General features: G+C 45.6%; 1 long non-coding RNA gene and 1 pseudogene across 1 annotated transcript; one reads left to right on the top strand and one right to left on the bottom strand.

Annotated features, from left to right (window-relative positions):
- The first annotated feature begins 5,404 nt into the window (after positions 1-5,404).
- On the top strand, positions 5,405-12,373 carry LOC129688351 (uncharacterized). Its single transcript, XR_008721938.1, has 3 exons — positions 5,405-5,797; positions 11,903-11,965; positions 12,260-12,373. It is a non-coding gene; the product is annotated as an uncharacterized LOC129688351 (long non-coding RNA).
- Positions 12,374-14,156: 1,783 nt separating this feature from the next.
- On the bottom strand, positions 14,157-14,377 carry LOC129688349 (ubiquitin-like protein 5; annotated as a pseudogene).
- Between the last annotated feature and the right edge of the window lie 4,089 nt (positions 14,378-18,466).

Below are 18,466 nucleotides of genomic sequence, written 5' to 3'. Positions count from 1 at the left end.
GGCGGGCGGGGCTGCGGCTCCGGGGGCGGAGCGGGGGCGGGAGCCGGGCTGGCGGCGGGACCAGGCTGAGGCCGCGGGCGGGGAGGGCGGGCGGAAGGCGACTCGGCCTGGGCACCGGCCAGGGCGGTGCGGCTGAGGAGCTGCCCCGGCCCAGCCCGGCCCGGCCCGGCCCGGCCCGGCCTCGCGCCTTCCGCCTCCCGCCCCTGGCTGGCGCGACCCCGGGGACGCCGACTGCGGGGAGGGGAGGGGAGGGGAGGAGAGGGGCGGGGACGGCGCAGCCCTGGGCTCCACCGGGGCTCCGACCCGGGCCGGCTGGCTCCCGCCGCCCTGGGCGCCGCCTCACACCCGGGGCGGGAGCGGCCCGCGCCCGCGGCCTCTCCCGGCCTCTGGGCCTGTGGGGCTCCGACGCGCCCCGGAGGCCTCGGCGCGGCCCAGGCCGCCCGCTAGAGGGACGAGCCGTGCCTGCGCGGCCGCGGGCGGGCGGAGCGGAGCGCGAGCGCCTCTGGAGCCCGGAAGAGGTCTTCCCCGAGACCTGGGCGAGCCGGTCCCGGGCACCGCTGTTAGGCGAAAGGAAGCAGGAGTGGAGTGGGCCTTGGGCGCTCGGGTTCGCCTTCAATGGCTGGTCACCGCCTCATAGGAGAACAGGCTTGCGGGCTTGGGGGCGTGGGGACGCTCAGACATGTTGCCTCTGGGGGAAAGCAAGGGCCGCGCGGGGAGTGGAGTCGGGCGGGGGTCTGGTAACCTCTCAGGGTGGACTGGCATTTCGTGGGCTTACCAAGGGGCTATGCCTGCACGGCAAAAACTTGGAGAGGCGGGCAGAGGATCACGAGGATGACCCCGCAGGCCTTTCCAGGAACCTGGGGTACCTGGGGCTGTGGCGTTCAGGCAACAGGGAGGTCGGAGTGTGGGAACTAGCAGGCTGGTTCTGATGCCAGGCGGGACTGCTAAGCGTGAAGAAATTCCTCCTCAAGAAACCAGGAAAGACGTGACACTTGGCAAAAGGGCTGGAACTGACATTCAGCTGGGCCTGAATCTGCTGCGAGCCAGGCCCTGAACAAACCGAACACTTGGATGAGAAGCATGTTAGTGATGAAGCAATGAAGGCAGTTAAGAGAAATGATTCTTTCCAGAAGTTTGGCAGGGAGAGGGAGAGAAAACTAGGCCTCTATCATAAGGAGGAGTAAAAAGAAAGGTTTGTTTCATTTTTTCCAGTTTGAGAGAGCGATAGCTCAAGTCAAGGAGCCAAAGGGAGATGGAATAGTTTGTATCCCAGAAAAGGTGGGAAGGAGGAAGTCCAAGAAAAGGGTGCTTTGTCCAACAAGATTTGAAGGGTGAATAAAGAGAAATATTTGTCCCGGGTGGTGGTGCGTGTGTGTAATCCCAGCTCTTGAGAGAAAGAGGGTTTGAGTTCAAGGCCAGCTGGAGTTACTCATTGAAAGCCTGCCTTAAAAGCCAAAAAGAGAAAAGGGAAGGGTTTTATTTATTTATTTGAGGCAGGGTTTCTCGTATATAACCTTGGCTGTCCTGGGACTCGTTCTGTAGACTCGTTCAATTCAGTGCTGGGATTGAAGGTGTACAACCACCGCACCCGACAGAACTTCTTTTTAAAGTCAGGGAGTCACGCATGTTGCCACAGATCGGCTGCCAAGATGGCCCTATGTGGCATCCAGAAACAAGTAGATTGTCTTTTACGTTTTAGTGATAGTCGGTTCAAATTCCCATGAATACCTGTAATCCCAGCGTTCTACTCCTGAGACAGAAGGCTGGATAATCCGGATTTTAAGGTTTTTATCTTGGTTATAGACCCACTTTGAGACTAGCTTGAGGTACATGAGATCTTGCCCCCCCCACCAAAAAACAAGAACAAAATCTATACAACTCAATATAAAAAATGACACAGCTAGCATAGCTGATATTATCGCCAGAAGTTTGTGGAGCACTTGATTTTTTTTCCCTAAATATCTGTGGTCCCAGCTTGTTTATTTTGTGTGCATTCCTGTGTATGTGTGGAGGTCAGGGGACAACTTGGGAGAGTCCCAAGTTGCACCATGCGAGTCCCAGAGATTGAACTTGCATCATAAGGCTTGGCACCAAGAGTCCTTGCCCACTGAGCCATCTTTACCAGCCCTGACCCTAAACTTATTGTTTAAAAACAACAAAAAACCCTTACAGAAATTTGTCTCCATTCCCTGATTATCACTCCATTTATCCCTCCCCCACTCCAATAATGTACTATACCCATGAACAAAATGCCAAGGATTAAAAAAAAAAGTTAAATAAATTAGAGTTTATTTGTAGCCATTAAACTATGTTGAGGGGCTGGAGAGATGGCTCAGTGTTTAACAGTGCTCTTTAAGACTGCTCTTGAAAAGGACCTGAGTTTGATTCCCAGCACTCACCTCAGCTTGCCTCTGGCCTTCTCAGGCTCTGGAAATTGTATGCATGACCACACACACATAATTAAAAATTAATCTTAGCCTGATAGTGGTGGTGCATGCCTTTCATTCAAACCCATGGGAGGCAGAGGCAGGCAGAGCTCTGAGTTTGGGGCTAGTCTGGTCTACAGAGTTAAGTTCTGAGATAGCCAAGGCTACACAGAGAAACCCTGTCTCAAAAAACAAACATAACTAAATCTTTAAAATAAATGAGTAGCCGGGCTTAGTGGCACAGACCTGTAATCCCAGCACTCTGGGAGGCAGAGACAGGTGGATTTCTGTGAGTTCAAGACCAGCCTGATCTAAAAAGTAAGTCCAGGATAGCCAGGGCTGCACAGAAAAACACTGTCTCAAAAACAACAACAACAAAAATCTATGTAAAGGGATAGATAGCACAAAGATTTGGAATACCCACCAAGAGGGCTGTTTGGCCAAAGCCCAGGACTTCTGTAGAGAGCCTATCTAGAATAGCAGGGGAGGACTGAAGCACAAGTGAGTCAGGCTGAACTCTAGACCTGGACGAACCACTGGAGCTTGAACTGTGCGGGCAATACAGTTTGAAGTGGATTTTACCTTTATCTCTTACTCGATAAGGTTGTATGCTTTGGCCCTTTGGCCCTAATAATTAGGTGTTTGTTTGACTCAGAACAATGAGGCAGGGAGAACAAGTAGTATATGCCAGTTGTCTATACAATGAAAATCGACCATAGCTTCTCTAATTATTAATTACAATTTTTTACTAAACTATAGAATTTTGTGTAGATAAAAAATCAGAGAGATTGAAAAAAAAAGGGAAAAGAAACATGCATCTTAAATTAGGGTGCAAAAAATGTTCATTTTTTTGGTTAAATTTTAATAATTTTTTCTGTTTATGTATTTGTGTGAATAAAGCCCATATATGGGTGGCTGTCCCCAGAGCCCAGAAGAAAGTACATAGACACATGTGGGCTACTAGACGACCCTGAAGCTGAGTATTATAGGTGGTTGTGAGCTCCCTGAGGTGGACCCTGGAAACCATCGTGAGAACTGAAGTTGGGTCCTCGGAAGCAGCAGGTGCTCTTAACTAAGAGCCGTCTCTCCACCAAGTTATCCTCCCCTCCTCTGCAATAGGGCCTGGCTCTGCTCAGGCTGTCCTAGAACCTACCTCTGTAGCCCAGCCTGGCTTTGAGCCCCTGACCCTCTTTCCTTTACCTCTTAAAGCTGGGATAATAGGCATGTACCACCACACCCAATTTGTGCAGTGTTGGGGATCAAACCCAGGGCCTCATAGACGCAAGATAAGTGTTGTACTAGCTGAGCTATATTCCTAGACAATCCCCCCTTGGGGGGGGTTGGGTTTTTTTTGAGACAAGGTTTCTCTGTGTAGCCTTGGCTATCCTGCTCTCACTCTGTAGACCAGGCCGGCCTTGAACTCAGAGATCCTCCTGCCTCTGCCTCCCTGAGTGCTAGGATTACAGGCTTGTGCCACCACTCCCAGTTCTATTCCTAGCCCCTTGATTTTTGATTTTGAGATAGGGTGTAGATACAGTTCAAGCTGGTCTTAAACTTCCATTTTGCTCCTCAGCCTCCTGCTCCTTCCTTCTTACCTCCCTTCCTTCTTTCTGTAATACTGGTGATTAAACATAGGGTCTCCCAAGGTTCATGCATACTAGGCATCCCAAGACTACAAACTTACTTGAAATAGTTTAGGTTTGGTATGACTATCATAGATATCAAATAAACCAGATGTGGTTGCATATCCCTGCAATCCCAGCACTTGGGAATTGGAAGCAAGAGAAACAAGTTTGAGAAAGTTTCAGGCCAGCCAGAACTACATAGTGAGACTCTGTCACAAAACGGATCCTGATACATACACACTTCAAATTATTAGACTACTGAGTGCATTAGCAAAATGTAGATATACCTTCCAGTACTCACCCCTGATGAAATTGGTACATTCAGAGAAAGTGCTGGCAACGTAAATTAGCACAAGCTTTTAAAAGCAATTCAAAGAGCCTCAATACAAACGTGAGTTCCAAGGTGGGTGGCAGTGGTGCATGCCTTTACTAATCCCAGCACCTCATAGGTAGAAGCAAGCACAGCTCTGTGAGTTTGAGGCCAGCCTGGTCTACAGAGCAAGTTCCAACACATCCAGGGCTACCCAGACAAATATCTAAAAAAAGAAAAAAAAATGTGAGTCCCTTTTGCCTCACCAGTACACTCCTAGAAACTTCTTGAGAACAGTCCTCCCTCAAGAAATAACTACATGCACAACAATGTTTCCTATGACTTTATTTGTGATAACTTGTAAACACAGTAAATTAGCTGATGTGTATAACATTGTATAACTACACAGATAAGAGGCTGACTTGGAAACATTTGATTATGTAGTAAATTATAAAAGATACAATTCTCTAGTGTTACTAAGAGCTATTGAGCTACATACGATAAATGTTGCTTTTCCTTACAAGATCAATTGTGTATTTTCTGCTTTTGTATCAGCCAAGAGCAGCAGGAAACAGATGGACCACTCAAAATGTGTAACTGAAGAGAAACAATGTACAAAGATAGGGAAACTGACAAGGAATAGTGACCCGCCCTCTGTCTGCAGGGAAGTCACTATCAATCATCAGCCTAAAAGGCCAGAGATGATACAGTTAGCAGTGCTGGTTAGCTCTAAGACAGGAAGGACCAACAAGATCTTAAAGGCACATAGACTTGCTTTCTTTCAACTCTGCTACAGTACCTCACACTATTTGAACCCAAATGGACGCTAAGGTCAATTGAGCCCAGGTGAACTGTTTTTCAAGGTCAGCCTCTATAGAAAACGAGCAGAGTGGAGGAGCGTGAGGAATGGGTCAAAGGGCAAAGGCAGCTATCTAATTATGTGCAAACTGGGATTGCAGATGTAATTCAGTGTAAACACTTGTCCAGCATGTACAAGGTGCCTGAGTTCAACTACACAAGAAAAAAAGAAAAATTTAGAAATTAAAAAAAAAAAAAAACCCAAAAAACAAAAACCTAAGCATGTAGTGAAGGACCTCAAGGGAACCCGGGAAAGCAAGTTATCTAGAATTTGAAAGCACGGGTACCCAGGAAGCAGGGCAGATAGAGGGCAGGAAAGACTGATTCATGCTGAGGCGAGGGTGATAGCTCCAGGTGAGGCCATTCTATTGTTTGTTATAACATTGCACCGGAGTGTAAGCCAGAAAAAAGTTAATCAGAAATGTACATAAAAAGGTTGGAGAGCTACCTCACATGGTGACAAGTGCTCTCTACACAGGTTTGAGGGCCTGCGTTTGTTCCTCGGCACCAACAGAGGACGCTGGGCGTGAGCCAGGTGTGGCATGCCTTTGATCCCAGCTCTCAGACGGCAGAGGCAGGTGGGTCTCCTTCAAAGTCAGCCTGGGCTACAGAGAGAGTTCCAGGACAGCCACGACTACACAGAGAAACCCTGTCTCAAAAACAAAAACAAAAAAGCTGGGTGTGGTGATACACAACTTGTAATGAAAGCGCTAAGGAGGTACAGGCTGCCAGATCCCTGGAGTTCACTGGCCAGCAACCTCGCCTAATCAGGGAGCCCTAGGGACCACAAAACATGGGCTGGAGAGATGGCTCAGCTGTTAAAGGCTAGGCTCACAATCATAAATATAAGAGTTCGGTTCCCAGCACCCAGGGCTGACTCTCCAGCCACCTAAAAAAAAAAAGGCCAAAACATCTCCAAAACATGGTAGACACACCTGAGGATCCACACCAAAGGCTGATTTCTGTCCTCTATATACACACCCATACAACCCCCCACCTACATATACATGTACAAAAATCATTTTTAAGACATTTAAAAAGATGTATATGAGTTTAAATGGGGTTAAGTCATCTGTAGCATACACCATAGACAGTAGTGTAGATTGTTCTTTCCTAGCAAAACTTCATGCAGTCAGCACATAATTATGCTGTACCTATCCTGTACCAGGAACTGCCAGGCCCTGGGGACTGAAGCGGAAACAAAATTAACCTCCTTGCTCTGTGGCATTTACATCCTGGTGGGGGTGGGCAGACAATGCTTAAGTGGTGATAAGAGGACTAGAGGAAAGCGGAATAGTTCTGCCCACTCTCTTACCTGCGATAAACCTCTTGATTTGAACCACATAACGCATTGTGTTCCAAACCCTCTGGGCAAACTGAGCTGTTGGTGTCTCTCACTTAGCCTAAGATCATAATGTCCGTAATTGACCTTCCTGCCTCCTGCATCCTCCGGCTTCGAGGATCACTCTGAAATAAGTCATCTCAGTATCCTGCTTAAAACTCTTCTATAATATTGAGTAACAGCTAACCTGCTTATCACCACCCCTTTCTTTTTTTTAATTTTTAAATGTTTATTTTTATTAATTACAGTTTATTCGATTTGTATCCCCCCTGTACCTCCCTCCCTCCTCCCCTCCCAGTCCCACCCTCCCTCTTCCCTATCTCTGTCCTCCTCCCCTTCCCTCTGATCCTAGATTATCAGGTCTCATCAGGAGTGGCTGCATTGTCTTCTTCTGTGGCCTGGTAAGGCTGCTCCCCCCTCAGGAGGAGGTGATCAAAGAGCAGGCCAATCAGTTCCTGTCAGAGACAATCCCTGTCCCCATTACTATGGAAGCCACTTGGACACTGAACTGCCATAGGCTACCTCCGTGAAGGAGTTCCAGGCCATCTCCATGAGTGGTCTTTGGCTGGAGTATCAGCCTCAGAAAAGACCCCTGGGCCCAGACTTCTTGGATCTGTTGCTCTCCTTGTGGAGCTCCTGTCCTCTCTAGGTCTTACTATCCCCCACTTCTTTCATAAGATTCCCTGCACTCTGCCCAAAGTTTGGTTATGAATATCAGCATCTGCCTCAATACCCTGCAGGGTAGAGCCTTTCAGAGGCCCTCTGTGGTAGGCTCCTGTCCTGTTTCCTGTTTTCTCCCTCCTCCTCCTCTGATGTCCATCCTCTTTTCCTTTCTGAATGGGACCACTCCTTTCTTATCTCCTGTTCATCCTTCATTTCTGCTTCCCTTCATTTCTGCCTCCCTCATTCCTTATTTTCCTTTTCACCTGCTATTACCTGTAGTTTATTGAACATGCCATGTTGCCTCTAGTTTCTGGTGCGTTCTACAGACTGTGTTTCTGCTCATTTTCTTTTTGCATTATTTGGGCTTGAAGCCAGGCTTTGCACATGCTAGACAAGAGCTCTACCATGAACCCTTTCACTCTTACCTTATTTTTAATACGTATATGCATTTTCCATATGTGTGCAGGTGGTGTGTGTGTGTGTGTAGATACAGAGGCTAGAGGACAACCTTGGATATTGTAATTGTTTTAAGATGTATTTATTATGTATATAGTGTTTTGCCTGCATGTATGTCTACAAACCAGAAGAGGGCACCAGATCTCATTATAGATGGGTATTAGCCATCGTGTGGGTGCTGGGAATTGAACATAGGACCTCTGAAAGAGCAGCCAGTGCTCTTAACCACTGAGCCATCCCTCCAGTCCCATCAGATGTTGTTTCTCAAATTTCCTTTCACCTTGCTTTTTGAGATAAGCTCTCTCATTAACTTGAAGCTCACAGGTAAGAGGCTGGCTGAGTAGATCCCCCAGGGATGCTCTTCTCTCTGCTTCTCCAATGCTGGGGTTACAAATATGAACCACCACTCCTTACATTTTCACATGGGGATCAAGCTGGAAGTTATTGCCCCGGTTCAATTTATTTATACTATTTTTTTATATTTGTTCATTTTATTTGTTTGTTTGTGGTTTTTCAAGACAGGGCTTTTCCAGGCTGTCCTGGAACTCACTCTGTAGATGAGCTGGCCTCAGACTCAGAGATCTGCCTGCCACCACCTCCTGAGTGCTAGGATTAAAGGTGTGTCCAACCATCCCCTGGCTTCAAATTTTTATTTTTATTGAAACAGTTTTTTACATTTTATTTTGTATGCACCTGTGCCATGGTGCCACATGTTGAGGTCAGAGAAACTTAGTTCTTGTCTTCTATTCTGTGGGTCTCAGATTGTCAGGTTTGGTGACAGCCATCTTTACCAACTAAGCCATCTACCACCACCATCCTCCGTCTTTGATTTTGAGTCAGGATTCGCCCTAGTTTTCCAGGCTGACCTTGAACTCACTTTGTAGCACTTGAATTCAGAATCTTCCTGTCTCAGGCTCCTGAATAGCTATGATTACAGACTCGTACTACAAGGCCTGGCTTTATTTTCTTTTTTCTTTTTAGTTTTTTTCAAGACAGGGTTTCTCTGTGTAGCCTTGGCTGTCCTGGACTCACAGAGATTGACCTGCCTCTGCTGAGATTACAGGTGTGTGCCATTGTACCATAGGCCTGGCTTTCTTTCCACTTATTTCTTGTATTTCTTCCCACACCCTATGTTATAACCCTCTGTTCATTCTTCTACAACTGTCAATGGTTACTGACATTTCCAGAGATAAGTATTTTCTGGCTCCTTCCAGAATATTTTGTAGGTACCAGTGAATGTATTTATCATACTAAGTAATCTGTTCAGGCAAGATTTTATTAAATATAGTACCTAGATGAAGATAGCATATTTACTGATCCACATGTTTTCTCTTTTCTTTGGAGGCAGCATATTTGGGAATGGAATCCAGGACCTCATTCATACTCTACATATTCTCTACATTTCTGGCTACATTTCTAGCTCTGGGTACCTTCTTTTGTTGACTGTAACCCAACCTAAAAACTAGAATTGACAACGTACACATATCCTTTCACATAACACCCATTATTGCTGGATTGTAGCTCAGTGGTGAAAATGTTTTTTCACCATGTGCAAGGCCCCAGCTTCAAGCCATTACTGGAGGTATGGGCTTATGTTTGCCATTTTTCTTGTTCTTAAAAAACTTTTTAAGCTGGGCACACCTATAATTCCAGCCCTTGGAAGGCAGGCAAATCTCCATGGGTTCAAGGCCAGCCTGGTCTACATAGTTCCAGGACAGCTAAGGCTACAAAGTGAGACCCTGCAGCAACAACAACAAAATTCCCCCTGGGGTCAGTGACATGGCTTAACAAGTCACCTGAGTCTGATCCCTTGGACCCTCATTTTGGAAGGAAAGAACCAGCTTTCAATAGTTGTCCTGTGACCTACACACACACACACACACACACACACACACACTAAACATACAAGTGAGTTGTTTTTAAAGCATGTGTATGTATTCATGTGTATGCACTGTGTATGAAGGCCAGAACGTTTTCATGTATCCTTCCTGTCTACCTTGCAACTCGGTGCAGGGCCTCATCTGGAGCTCACCAAGTATGCTGGGAGCCTGGGACTGGAGACATAGCCCAGCAGTTAAGAGAGTGCATAGATTCTCCAGAGAACCTGAGCTCCGTTCTGTCTGTAGCTGCAGATGACTTCCAAAAAGCATCCACATACACATGGCATACACTTACACAGAAAGGTACACATAAGTAAAAATAAAATCTTCCTTTTTAGTATGCCAGGCCTCTTGGCCTGCTCCAGCAATCCACCTGCTCCTCCCAGCCCTGGGAATTGCAGGCAGATTTCACTATGCCTGGCTTTTCTGCCTGAGTCCTGGGGACTGAACTCAGGTTGTCATGCTTGGAAGGCTAGCTGAGCCGTCTTCCCAGACCTCCCTCAAAAAAATCCATTTTTATGAAAAGTAAAGTTGGATGTGATAATGCCTATTGTTTCAGTGCACAAGAGGCAGAGGCAGGAGGATCACTATAAGTTCAAGGCCAACCCGGTCCACATTGTGAGTTCCATGGTAGCCAGGGTTATACAGGGAGACCCCTAAGAGAAAAAGAAAAAAGTTGATGTTGAATGTATTTTTGTATATTTACTAGCTATATAAAATTTTTTCTCTTTCATGAAGTTTCTGTTTGTGCCTCTTTTGCCTTCCTCCTTTTCTGGGGATCGAGGGTGCCTTTTTTCAGTGTAATCAAGTACTGTGCCCCTAAGCCACTTCGAGTCATCCCACGTAAACCGAGCTTGCCTAACGTGTGAGGCCCTGGGTCTGATCCTCAGCACTAAACATAAACACATGATTACTTAAAGAAAATCCACAGTGGCACATGCCTGTAATCTCAGCACTCAGGGAGGCAGAAACAGGGGGATCTCTGTGAGTTCAAGGCCATCCTGGACTACAAAGTGAGTCCAGGACAGTCAAGGCTACACAGAGAAACCCTGTCTCAACAAACAAACAAAAATAAATAAATAAATAAATAAATAAATATTTGAAAAAAACAAACAAAACAAAACAAAACTTTTTTTTACTGCTACCTCCACCAGCCTGCTTCCAAACAGGAATAATTCCCATGAATTTTGTTCCACATAGATAGAAATATAAGTGTACTCATTGACATACACACACACAACATACAAAACATAAACGCTGGGCTCCACACTCACTCACCATTGCCCTACCACTGAGCTGCATCCCACGACCAAAATATTTTTAAAGACCAGATCGTTCTGTGTAACCAAGGCGGGCCTCAAATCTCAAACTCATTATACAGCTCAAATGAGCTAGCTGGCTCTGTGTCACCCTGACACGAGCTGGAGTCATCAGAGCGGAAGGAGCCCCAGCTGAGGAAATACCTCCAAGAGATCCAGTCATAAGGCATTTTCTCACTTAGTGATAAGTGGGGGAGGGCCCAGCCCACGGTGAACGGTGCCTGTTGGGCTGGTGGTCCTGGGTTCTAGAAGAAAGCAGGCTGAGCAAGCCCTAGGGAAATAAGGAGTAAGCAGCAAGCCAGTGAGCAGCATCCCCGCCCCCACCGTGGCCTCATCATTAGTTCCTGCCTCCAGGTTCCTGTCCTGGCTTCCTTTGATGACCAACAGCAATATGCAAGCATAAACCAAAGAAACTCTTTGCTCCTCAGTTTGCTTTTTGGTGTTTCATCACAGCAATAGTAACCCTAACTGAGACACCAATCTGGCCTCAAATTTCCAGTTCGGCTTCCCAAACACTATGATTACAAGCATACATCACCACGTGCAGTCCCTCCCACACGTTTTTACCTTTGTTTCATTACATAGTCATTTATTTATATCGTATGTGGGGAGCATGCCGTGACACTGTGTGTGTGTCGGAAGATAACTTTCCAAAGTCAGTTCTGTCCTTGTGGTTCCTGGGGATCAAACTCAGTTCTCAAGTTCTCAGCCTCGGCAGCAAACTCCTCTACCCCCTGAGCCATCTCTAAGACTATATTTTGATATATCTCTCTCCCTCATTTTTTTTAAAGATTTATTTATTTACTATGTATACAACATCGTGCCTATAGGCCAGAAGAGGGCACCAGATCTCACTATAGATGGCTGTGAGACACCATGTGGTTGCTGAGAATTGAACTCAGGACCTCTGGAAGAGCAGCCGGTTTTCTTAACCTCTGAGCCATCTCTCCAGCCCTCTCTCCCTCATTTTTAAAGATCATTTTTAAGAGTAAGAACTGTATTGTTCTTCCCTTTGTATTTTAGCTGTTGTCACAGCAGCTGTGGAGATTACAACCGGACTACCGACGTTGATTGAGCTGCTGGAAGGTAGGTAGAGCAGCAGAGCTTCTCAGAAAATCAAAGTGTGAACAGAGTAGATGATCCAAGCTGGGGGAGGTGGGAAGGCATACTGAAAGCCTTGACTGTTGCACTGAAGGATTTTTGGTTTTGCTTTTGTCATGCTGGAGTCCAAACCCAGCACTTTGTGAACTGGCCAAGTAGGCTACCACTGAGCCACACCCAGAAACCTAAAGCATTTTATTTACATCATGGAGGTGGTGGGAGAAGGCTTTCAAGACCTTTAGATGGATGAAGTTATTTGCTTTAATTTTTTTTTTCCAGAGACAGAGACATTGACAGCCTGGTCACCTAATGGCTTTCTGCAGGATGCTGAGGAGGAGAAGCAGGACATGAAACTGGAGACTGAATCAATAAGCCCAGGTGCTTTTCAAAAAAAAAAAATGCTGGTTAATGGGCTACATAGGGAGTGAAGAATTAACTTACAGTCTGTAGTCATTCATTCAGAAACACATAGGGGCCCCCTTCGCACAAGACACAGGCTGAATGCTGGGAACAGACACCACCTACCATCAGACTAGGGTGCAGAGTAGTACCTTGGTCAAAGGCAGACTCACCCCAGCCCTCCGGCTCTCACCTCCTGCCAGCTGACCTTGGCTAACTTACTCGAGCCATCTGTACCGCACAGGTGTTCTATGCTTGAGTACTAACTCTACCCTCACAGGTTCAACAATCCTCCATCCTTGAAAAGCACTTAAAATTCAGTGCCTGTAGGGAGCCCTGGAGGTGCCTTGAGACAGAAACCCAAGTTTAAAAAAAAGAAGCAGAAGCAGCAAAGAAAGCCTGGGCTGGAGTTCTATAATATGGGCTAAAGTGAGTAAACAGAGATAGCCAGAAGGGAAGTGAGTGCAAGGAGGAATTCTTTTTCTGGTTTTGGTAAAGTTTTTTGGTTTGGCTTTTCTTTTAACCTTTTGTTGCTCGGTTATAGTAAGGTTATGAGAGATCTGTGTTTCTTCTTTTTCTTTGGAGATTTATTATTTACTATGTGTATAGTGTTCTGCCTGCATATACACCTGTGCACCAGAAGAGGGCACCAAATCTCACTTTTGAACCACCATGTAGTTGCTGGGAGTTGAACTCAGAACATTTGAAAGAGCAACCAGTGCTCTAAACCTCTGAGCCATCGCTCCAGCCCTGAGAGGTCTCTATATTTCTTAAGTGCTTCATGCATTCACACTGTCAGCCCCACACTGGGAAAACTGTCACTATCATCTTCCTCACCAAGGTGTTTTCTCAGTCATGTTCAGGACACTCGATCATGTTCTGGTGGAGCTGTAAGGACCCAATTTCTTCAATGCCAGCAACTTCCTCTATCAGAAGGCACAGCCGTTCCTTCTCATGCAGCTCATCTGCCTCCTGGAGGAAATAAGAGACAATGTCAAGGATGATGATGGTGGCCTTCATGTCTGGGGGAATGAGCAGTTTCAGCAGCGGCCCCAAGACTCCAGAGTACACAGCACAGTCAACCGGCCCTGAGAGGTCCCTGTTGCCAAACTAGTCACAGTCCACAGCTTCTTTATGAACTCTGAATTGTGCATTCTTTGGTAAGGCTACACACAATCAGCTGCTGGATGTAGTGGTTGGGCCCAGCAGCCCCATTGCTCAAGGCTCACGCAGTCTCCTTCTGGAGAGAGGACTTTGGGTGCCTCAGGAGCTGACCTAATACCTTCAGCATGCCAGCATCGATGGCCATCTGGGTCTGTTGGTCTGTTTCTGTGACAATGTTGCCCATAATGCTGAGAAAATGGGTCAAACATTGAGATCCCAGTTGGTCATGAACTCAATGAACCTGGGCAGAACGGTAGAGAGAATATCCTTTATATTGTATGGAGGCAACACCTGTCAATAAAAAGACCTATGGCCTATAGGAAAGGGTAGAATAAAAGATGGGACATCTGGTAGGCAGAAAGGATTCTGAGCCAGTCAGGAGAGATTTGTCCAGAAAGATATGAGGAGGACACATACATGGTACTTGAACAGAGGAAACCAGCCACATGGAAGTATGTAGATTAGTATAAATAGAATAGTAAGTTGATAGTCAGAGAACAAGCATCAAAGGTTTTTTTTTTTTTTTTTTTTTCTTTCATGTCAGTTGTTAAAAATAAGTGCCAAATGAGGGAGGGAGAGGAAGACAGGGCAGGACATGGTGGCAGAATCCCCTCTATTGGTAATAAAGTTCCAGGTTCATCCCATCATGGATTTCATAGTCTCCCAGAGACACGTGGTCCTTAAAAGCCGAGTACCACTTCTTAAGAACGATCTTACTCCAGCGGGTGCTGGTTTGCGCCACTATCAGTTTCTTGAGGCCTGGATCGTGTCCTCGGCGTTGCGCTTCACGCGGACTTCCTTTCCCAGCCAGTCGTTGCAAACCACCTCAATCATTGTGGCTGGAGCTCTAATCTACTCCTTGACATGATGATCTTTGACTTTTGAAAACCCTAATTCGAAGCGGGTGTGGTGGGGCATGCCTGTAACCCCAGTACTCCCAAGGAACAGGCAGGTGGCTCTCTGTGAGTTCAGTTTGACACTGGTATTGATGCTCATTTTTAACAATTCATATGAATTAACATTTTGATGCTGCAAGAAAAAGAATAAAAAATTTAAAATAACAACATAAACTGATAAGGATTAGATTCCAACAGAGAAGGTGTCCTGAATAAAGAGAGGACATAGTTTATCAGAAAGCTTGGGCATTGGGATGACCCTGGATCTTGATGACCAAAAGAGGGGATTCCTCCACCGAGTCCCACCCTGTCTTCTTCTCCCTCCCTCCCTTGACACTGGCATAGATGCTGATTTCTAACAATTGACACGAATAAAAACTTTGATGCTGCAAAATAAATAAATAGAAAAAAATAACCGTCTTTTCAAATGATTTATCTAAGGTACATTGCTTTATTGGCATGAAGTAAAATATATGTTTTCTGCCGGGCATTCGGGGTGGTCTTCGGGGGGGGAGTGGTATGAGGGCTTGGAGGGGTGGTCAGAGTCTGGGGTGCACACGCATATGTAACCCCAGCACTCTGGGAAGCAGAGGCAGGTGGATCCCTGGGAGTTTGAGGACAGCCAAGGCTAGCTACATGTTGAAACCCTGTCTCCAAAAACCAAACCGACCAAAGAAACAGAACCAAAATGTGTTTTCTTAAACCACGAGTCTTAGTTCCTTGTTAGAATGTTCAACTGCAGGTTGTCACATGGCCCTTGCCATCTTGTATATCAGCTTTTGAGTTTTCTTCAGAAAGAAAAAGGATGTTTTTGTTGTTTGGATTTAAAAACAGTTAAGAGAGTAAAAAGGTTTTAAGCAAATTCAAAGGGTTGCTACAGTTCAAACTCATTCTCTCTCTCTCTCTCTCTCTCTCTCTCTCTCTCTCTCTCTCTCTGGTTTTTCAGGACCAGGCTGGCCTCAAACTCACAGAGATCTGTCTACTTCTGCCTCCTGAGTGCTGGGATCAAAGGCTTGCACCATCAAGCCTGGCTTCAAACTTGTTTTCTAACGAGTTGGAGTGATTTGGAGCTGAGGTAAGATGTTCAAGTAGGGTGATGGTATCCACGCGTTTATCCCAGCTTAAAAAGTCACATCTCTTATTTTCTAAATTCTAGAGTTGCAGTGAGTAAGGTTGTGGTGGTGGCGCCACCAAGGGACAAAACTCAGACGCAGCTCCTAATTGGTATGTTGGCACACTAGAGAAATCACATTCCACATTTACAGATTATTATAAAAAATCTCTACAAGGTTACTAGAAAGGCAGCTGATTTACAGTGGGGACAGGGACAAAGAGCAGCTTTTGCAACTGCAGGTCACCTCAGCTCCGTGCAGGCGAACCTGAGCAGTACTGAAACAGATGTTCCCACTTACAAAAACATGTTCATTGGGGAATTGGCAACTGGGGACTCTTCATGAAGCAACAAGGACTCCACCAACATCTGCCTGTTGGCTTCTATTGCAAACACTTTCCATATATGAAGAATAAATATTCTCTCCTTGAGAAACAAATCTGATATTTTAGGGACACAGAGAACCTTATACTCCATCATTGCCGACCACCCTGTAGTCATAAAGGTGCCTCTTACAGTGACAGACTGGATGGTTCCAAGGCACAGTCCTTCACAGGCTTAGCCATGAAGGTCGGCTATTACAGTGAAACTGGTACCTATCTGAAGTCCTTCCTGACCAGGATGTGGTAGCAAAGGGCTCTGAGCCCACCCACACTGAGGAAATAGATCAGTTGCCTCTAATCTCCATTCCTAAATCGCTCATCCCTCCCCCAAAAGAGGCACCTATTCAACTGTGAGGACCAAAGGAATGGTCACAGCATTTGGCCACTGCATGGATTTCTGATGCTCCCTCAACCACTGATGGAACCAAAACTAATGGAAAGCGGCAGCCTATGTGGGCGGGGAGGATGCAATGGCCAGTACTGAGGAAGACACCACAGAATCGGTGCAGTCCTGTTGGCTACATGACAAACACCTAGGAAAGCAAAAGGAAAATCTCTACCTCCTCCAGTTCATGGCGCATGCGCAATGGTATAGCTATGTGGTCATCAAAACGAAAACCACTAACTAACGGATAAATGGCAAAGGTGTCTGGTCATGGGAGGCTTGAACGGAAATGGCAAAACTTAGCCAAGACGTCAAATTTATGTAAGTCATACAGGCAAGACAGACAAAACATCTGAAAATAATGAAATAACGGACAAATTGGCAATATGTTTAATTAAGGCTAGAATATTAATATTTGCCAGGGAACGAATTCAGAATAAACTTGAAAGTTTACCCCTAACACTAAAAAATAAGGGGAAATAGAGAACCAGAATAAAGTAGGAAAACCCTATGAGAATAACTATTCCGAGGAACCCATAGCCAGGCTGTCATGATAGTAGTCATACAGAGTAGTAACTCATTCTAGAAATAAGCTACATGTAGCTTCCTGTATGTGTTTGCAGGTTTGAGTCTGAAGTAGGTAATGAGGAACAAAGTTTGTGTTTAATCCCAACACTTGGGCAGTAGAGGCAGGCACACAAGGATTACAGTGACTTAAATGTAAAGGCTACTTGTAAAAGGCAGGCTGAAATTCAAAGTGAATGTCCTTTGTGATCTAAAACTAAATTCACTGAAACCCTGAATTCATATATAAAGAGAAAGGGAAATATAGGTATATTTATCCACACATAGTAAGGTATATTTAGTTTCAAAAGAATTTTTAAAATTTCAGTTCAAAGATACATTTTTTGTTGTTGCCAAAAACCATTTTGCCCTAGGAAAGCTATAACCTGCCAAAAAAGGAATCCCCACAAAGTTAGGGTTGGGGCAGAATTTTGCTTTTATGTTTGCAGGCGAATAAAAGCATACAGCTAAGGAATCCGGAAACTACTGGGCAAGTGAAACACCTGAAGAAAGAGAACCAGAAGGGCAACCCAAGCGGCACTCCCACCCCCAGCCAGTCTCTGCTGCCCTCTGCAGAAGAAAGTGACAGATGCTTGCTCTCTCCTCTCTCTCCTCTCTCTCTGTCTCTTGGTTTTTCAAGACACAGTTTCTCTGTGTATCCTTGGCTGTTCTGGATCTCACTCTGTAGACCAGGCTGGCCTCGAACTCACAGAGCTCTGCCTGCCTCTGCCTCCTGAGTGCTGGGATTAAAGGTGTGTGCTACCACGCCCGACGGGCAAATGGTCTTTTTGTGGTCTCTATTCAATTCAAAATTAAAGCTGGCATTGGGATTGGAGGGTGCCTCTCTCCTTCTCTGAACTCACCCATGCTTGTTAAAGAAAAATTCAAATTCTCTGTCTCATAGCAGAAGAGCCACCTGGCGTGGGGCAGAGGAAAACAAAAAATAAGGGACTAGTCTATTGCCACTAATCTCATAACTTTCGGTTTTCATTTGACTCTCTAAAACTTTTAAGGCATAAATATTACCTCAAAATCTATAAGATTATTATGTATATATAAACTTTCTCATTATACTAGTAGCCATACAGAATACCAACTCATTTTAGAAATAAGCTTCATCTCGCTTCCTGTATGTTTTCACGTTTGAGTCTGAAGCAGGTAACGAGGAACAAAGTTTATGTGCCTCGATGTACTTAATAGATTGTGGTCCTCAAACCTTGTGGACATCTGCTAAGTTTTCAACAATAACCCATGACCATTCCTAACAGTAACCCTGAGATCTCCAAGATGATGAGGCCCTGCCAGGATGAATCCACCTGGACTGTGGGAACACTAACCACTGGGAAAAACTGCCCCAAGCCTCTTCTGCCGCCAGGTTCTGAGCAAACAGTGGACACCTGTGGGCTGACTGCTGTGTTCTTCCTAGCCAGGATTGCCACTAGGCTGACAACCACCACCCAAAGATCAGCTTCAGAATACAAACTGCTCAGGGCATTCAAATTGCGGAGTTCACAGGAGACCGACATGGACATTTTACAGAACTTTGAACTCAAAAATATTTAATTCCAAAACAGCCAAATACAA

Source organism: Psammomys obesus, unplaced genomic scaffold (genome assembly GCF_907164565.1).
Source record: "Psammomys obesus unplaced genomic scaffold, mPsaObe1.curated_primary_1811, whole genome shotgun sequence".
Lineage (NCBI taxonomy): Eukaryota > Metazoa > Chordata > Mammalia > Rodentia > Muridae > Psammomys > Psammomys obesus.
The sequence above is the reverse complement of the archived record's forward strand: the minus strand, read 5'-3'. Positions and strand labels throughout refer to the sequence as shown.